Here is a 6,618-nt window from a genome sequence, read left to right on the forward strand (position 1 = left end):
GACTAACTCTTTCTTGGGGGTTGTAGCCAAGAGCCCGATCAGCAGGCTCTGGAACAGATAGGAAACAGCAGAATCACCATGACCTGGAGGAAGCCGGTCAGAGCTGCCCCTGCAGGCTCAGCCCTCCACATCTGGCTTCCCGGGCTGCTGAGTTCCAATTGTCTTCCTCAAAGCCTATTTTTTGTTGTTGCTCCTGGCTTTTTCTCAGCTAAAACAAACACGGTCCCAGGATAAGTTCAGGTCTCCCCTCCCACAGAGGACTTTCCACACCACATTAGATTTCTCCTTTATTTTGTCCCTCTCCCCTCTCCCCTCAGATGGTGAGTCCCTCAGCCCCCCTGATTATTTGTCTCATTTCCCCTCCGCCTGTGGCATACATACTACTCAGCAAAAAAGGAGACAGTGACTAAGAATGCCATGAATGAACAAATGCATAAACCAAGATGAAAGTCTCTTCCCAGGCCTGGCTGCTGCCACTCACTTATTTTTTTTTCCCCCTCTTCTGCTTTACACTCAGAAGATGAAGGGAAAGAAAACCTCTGGGGGTAAGATTTTTCGTGGCCATCATGGAAGGTGTGGTTCTTGCTTTCAAACGTGTGGGCATTCCTGACTCACAGCGACACAGCCTGGCAAGATGGCCAGCGAATGACTTTTCCCAGTGCTACGGCCAGCCTCAGGCGTTGCCCTGTGGCGCCAGGCCAACATTGCCTGGTCAAGGAGAGGTAAATGGCAGAAAACGGGAAAATGGACCTGGCAGGGAATGAAGAGGCAGTCGGCTCAGAGCTGCTGCTGATGGGCACACAGACCCCGAGTGATCAGCTGAGGCTTTTCCGTGGCCGACTCGCCCCTTGTCCTGCCTGTCCTTCTGGGGATGGGGAGAAAATTGAAAGGGTCTGTGTTGCAGAGCATGGGTAAGGTGAGAAGAATGAGGGCGAGGGCAGGCAGAAGTCCAGCAGAGTTAAGACTTCTCGTTTTCCCCTTTGAGCCTACTCATTTGATACTTTCCACCTGGGGGAGTCATAGTAACAGTTGCCGGTTATTGAGTCCTTCGTGTGGGCCGGGGGCAGGGTTAAGCACTTCACACACGCTGCTTGGTTGAATCTTCAGGACAATCCTCTGAGGTAAGCGCTATTGTTATATCTCTTTTACAGATAAGCAAGAAATTGAGGCACAGAGAGGTTCAGTGACTGTCCAAGGTCACACAGCAGCTTACTTACAATACCTGGGCTACAGTGAACACTCTTATTGATGGGGGTCATTACAGATATTATCGCTACTATTGATCCGAAGAGATGGCTGATAACAGGCTCTGAGCTGCATACTCCCGTAGGCCTCCTGAAGCTGTCAGGGGTCTGCCCCACGGCCAGTAGGCCCCCAACTTCCCTTGCTGCCTCTTCAAGACTTGGGAAGATGGCTCCTTGGGTGGTGGGAAAAGTGATGCTGGGCTTGTGTTTGGCTCCTTCTTGGTTCCCACAAATGCCCTTAACATTTTCCATTTTGTGAGCTCTTTTGTGAAACAGCTATGATGTGGTTGACGGTATTTGTAGTCGGAGCCAAATCAAGCCTTCCTCTGGAGGAAAGCTGGAAGCCTTTAAGGGTCTTGTCAGTGCTCGCAGAGCCCACAGGCCCCTTCTCGGTGGCGCCCAAGGCCGAGCTTTCCCGGCAGCCGCCGCCGAGCACAGTGCGCTCATTGATGCTCGAGCTGCTGCCCTGGGCAGGGAGACCAGCACAGTATCAGCCTGGCTTGGCCTCGTCCGGGGCCTTTCTCCAGGGAGGCCTGTGCTGGAGCCTCGGATCCGCCCTTGATGCTCTTAGTGGTTTGGGAACTGCTACAGACAGCTCGAGATCATTCCCCTTTCTGCCATCTGTCTTTTCCGCAGCATTTTTTTTTCCAGGACCCAGGAGAATCTTTGAAACTTCAAATCACCCGCGTGCCAGGAATCCCCACAGCCTCCTTGTGAGCAGTAGATGAGCACCATATGCTGTTTATATAAAAATAAATGGCTTCCCCCCATGAAGCACCCAGGCCTGAATCACTGGCTAACCCCTCTTTTACCTTAGCAGCTGGAGCAAGGGCCTTGTGGATAAGGATGCATATGCAGACAGCAATTTGGCTCAAAAAAGCCTCAGTTTGTTTGTATGAGAGCCGCGTCTCCTAGGGAGGCAGGTGGGCAGGCCAGTAGCCCCTCTGTGGGGTCAACTGAAGAAGGCAAGAGGGGAAGGCAGACAGGTAGCGCCCTACAGTGACCTGCTTCCCCACGCAGACTTTCTCAGGGGTCCCCCTCATCCTCATGACCCCTCCGGACATCAGGAACCCTAGGGATGGGAGGGGCGGGAGAGGAGAATCTCTTTTTTTGAACTTCAAACACCATAGGCTTGACTTAGGCAATAGCTGTTCATTCATTCATTTGTCAAACAATTACTGAGTACATCTTGTACATTTCATGTACATCTTGACACCGCACGAAGTCCAGCCCCAGCTGTTTGTCCCCAGTGATGACCCAACCAGGACCTTGGGCCAAAACGAAACATCTGGAAGCAACGCAGGCTGAAACTCAACATCTCGGGCAGCTAGTGAGTGACGGTGTCAGTTGGTGCATTTCAGTGGGGTTTCATTCATTTATTCATTCATTCAACAAACAATTCCTGAATGTCTACTGTGTACCAGACACTGTGCTAGGCACTTGGGTTATCCAAAGGGAGAACCTCGGCTCTAATCAAGCAGAATTTCAGCAAACAGTAGCTAACATTTATTGAGTGGAGGAGGGTATAGCTCAGTGGTAGAGGGCATGCTTAGCAGAAATAAATAAACCTAACCCCCCCCCAAAAATAAACCAAAAGTAACTGCCACTTTAAAAAAAATTTAGCATGTATTAAGTGCTTACTGTGTGTGTCAAGAACTATGCTGAGTTCTTCCCATGCCTCATCTGTTTGAATCCTCATTCCAGAGCCGGCAGGGAAGTCCACACAGATGGAGCAACTGAGGCTCAGATTCCACTGACTTGCTCCAGGTCATGGAGTCAGAAAGTGGCAGAGGTAAGCTTAAAAAATCCAAGTGAGACCCAATACCTAAGGCCTGGTTCCTTGTGCATGACTGCCTACTGCGGGGACCAGTCAACTGCAACCCGCAGGCCAAATCTGGCCCACCACCTGCCTGTTTTTATATTGCCCAGGAGCTAAGAATGGCTTTTACATTTTTAAATGGTTGGGAAAGATCAAAAGAGGACTGTTACATGACATGCAAAAATTATATGAGATTCAAATTTCAGTGTCCAGCAATAAAGTTTTATTGAGACACAGCCGTACCCATTTATTTACATATGGTCTAAGGCTTTTTCACTCCAATGGCAGACTTGAGGAGTTGTGACAGAGGCCCGATGGCCCACAGAGCTCTTTACCAGAAGAGTTGGCCAACCCCCTGGCCTAGCAGGTCACTGGCAGAAAAGGAAGCAGCTCTCAGCCCCTGTCTGAACTCCGATGGTTTCCAGAGCCCTGTCCTCCCATCCCAGCCTCTCCCTTAGCCGCATAGGGAGATCTCCAGGGACCCTCAAGCGAGCATGTCCATGATGGCCGCCTTTGAGTTATTTTCAGCACTTCTTTTAAGAGTCTGAGATGTTTAGGGTGGTATTAGGTTTTTCCTCAAATGTTTAGATGAAAATGCAGACAGCATATCTGGGGCTATTGGTGAGCAAAGCCCTGAGAGCAGCACTGTTGGTCTTTGCTGAGAGGTGCCAAATTATCTCAGACTCCGCTGGGAGCGGCCTGCAGGGCCTTATATGGGCATAATCTCTGAACCCGGGCTTGCCTCCCTCTGCAGTATGGTCAGATCCACTTTTAAGGTTATGTGTGAACATTTCTGGTCTTCCCGATTGCTCAAGCTGTGGGGAATTTAACTTCTGCTGCCCTCTAGGGAAAAATGAATGCTGTCAGCTTCTGCACACGTCTTATTTGTACATGAAAGATGACAACTGCCTTCTTTTGGGCTTTCATCCCCCTTCTCATTTCTCTGGAGGTGGAGGGAAGCATTTTTGTGAGCGCTGGAGCGTGAGAAATGTGGCTTCATTATCCTAGCTGTTTCCTGGGATTAGTGTGTTTGAAGAGAGGTCGATCAGCAAACATTACGGTCTGCCTGTAGGCGACAGCTACTGTGGGAGGCGTCCAGGTGTGTTATGTGGCTCAGACCTCACAGTGCTCGTTCATTCAATGGATATTGCTTAAATGCCAACTCCATGCCAACTAAATGCCAACTCCTGTTCTAGGCCAGCGCTATGGCAGTGAATAAGACAGCCCCTGTCCTCGTGGAGCTAACCCTCCAGTGAGAGGCAGACAACAAAGAAGGAAAGAAATGTAAGAAATCATTACAGATTCTGATGAGTGATATAAAGCAAAAGAACTATGTGCCAAGACATAGTAATGGGGAGACCTACCCGAGACTGGGGAGCCAGGGAAAGCCTCTCAGAAGAGCAGACATTGAGATGAGGCTGAAGGATAGATGGGAGCTGGCGGGGAGACTCTCAGTAATTGGACTGGAAGGCTTGGTGCATTGGGGTAAAGTTGGGTTGAAGTCCGTATAAGAGCTATGTCAGTGACTCAGTTGACTGAAGCTTCATGCTGAGGAACCAGGGCTACAGATGGTTGTTTTAGAGACCTTAACCTAGAACCCTAACTTAAGCAAACCCTGGGAAATGTAGCTCTGGTTCAAAGGAGAACACCTGGCAACACGGCGCCCCTACTGTTGGACATCCAATTCCACAAATGCTTATGGAGCTCTTCCCACGAGCCCAGCAGCGTCTCGGCTCTGGAGATCCAGATGTAGCAGATAGTAAGGAGCTCATGGTCTGGTGGAGGAAATCATATAATCAAACAAATGACTTGATAGAGTGGTAAATACTGTGGGACAATTATGTACAAGAGGCCTAGTGAGCACAGAAGAGGAGGTGCTGGACACATTTGGGAGGGCTGGGGAACAGCCAAAGGAGGCTGATTTTGACCTTTTTTAATTGAAGTATAGTTGATGGGCAATATTATACTAGTTTCAGGTGTACAACAGAGTGATTCAGTATTTTTATTGATTATACTCCATTTAAAGTTACTATAAAATATTGGCCCCATTCCCTGTGCTTTACAATACATCCTTGTAGCTGATTGATTTTATACATAATAAGAAGGCTGAATTTTTGAAGGGCAAGAGGGAACTTTTAGAACAAGGAACCCCATGAACAAAGGCCCCAAGGCACAAAACCCCATGGCCCTGGGCCTCTGGGGAATTAGAAGTCATTGTGTTCCACACTTTGGAGCCTGGAGTACAATACAGAGGGTGCTGGGCGTTGAGGTTGGAGATTTCAGCAGGACCAGGTCACAGGAGGGCTTTGCGAGTAAGTGTTGGGGATTTGAGCTCCACTAAAGGTATGTAAACACAAGACACAAATCTCCCTGCTGATTTGCCCTGAGAATGCCCCGCTCATTACCTAATCCACTGGTTTAGACTCGATTTTCTAGGAAGCTATGGTATTTCAAAGGAACTGCCTGATCCTTTTCTAGACAAATGTCGTGCCTTTTGGAAGTAGCTTTCCTCTCTAAGTAATTTATACTTTTCTTACAATGTTTCAAAGCATCTACCATATGGTATTTCTCCCAAGTGAGAGATTATTACCCCCTTTATTTGGGGGGGGAGCTGAAATGAAGTCATCTGTCCCCTGGAGTGACAGCTGTGTGGGGAGGTGTGCTCTCGGGGGCAGCAGGCCGGTCCTCTGAGCCCTGCCTGGGCGCCTCCTCCGCAAGAGGCTGTCCCCTCTTGGCCGCCCATCGCTCCCTTCCCTCTTCCCTTGCTTCCCAGTATATAAGAGCATTTTTGCCACAATGAGCTCTGGCCTTGTTCTGAATATTTTAGGTGTCAAACATCCTGTTTTTCTCTGAGTAATGTGACCCTGTCAGTGACCCACTGCATTTCAGAATGACATCATGGGATTAAACTGAGAATGGTGGAAGAGGAGCGATGATGAGCATCTAGGGACCTCAGCTTATCCCTTTACCTTTCAGCAAGTTGGGAGATGCTGAACAAGAAGTCTGCAAATGCGCGATGGCATTGCAGAGGGCAGAGGTCACCAACTCTGGACTGCGGGCCAAATCCAGCCCACAGAGCCAAGCCGGTCTGAGCTGTTTCTGCAAATAAAGTTTTATTGGCACTTAGCCATGCTCACTGGTTTGCAGACAGTCTGCTTTGGTGCTGCCAAGGCGGAGTTGAGCCTGTGTGACAAAGCCCACATAGCCCATGAAGCCGAAGATAACTACTCTCTACCCCTGACAGAGAAAGTTGGCCCAGCCCTGCCCTGAAGCCTTCAGGGAAAGCGCATCTGACTTTAGTGGCCTCTCCCAGCCCCTGGCCCTCCTCCCCAAACACCTGGCACCACAAAAAAGCAGAGATGGATTTTTAACAAGCATATCAGCGCTTTCATAGTTCTTAAATGACATCAGAGCTTTGACATTCAGTAACTGAGTGTTGCCTTTACAAGAAGTCCCCTCGGGAGACTGCACACAACTTCCGACACGGCTGCCAGCACGCGGGCCATCGAGGGGGCTGCTCCTCGGAGCCAGGTTATGTGACACCTGAGACAACTC

Source organism: Camelus bactrianus, chromosome X (assembly GCF_048773025.1).
Source record: "Camelus bactrianus isolate YW-2024 breed Bactrian camel chromosome X, ASM4877302v1, whole genome shotgun sequence".
Classification (NCBI taxonomy): domain Eukaryota; kingdom Metazoa; phylum Chordata; class Mammalia; order Artiodactyla; family Camelidae; genus Camelus; species Camelus bactrianus.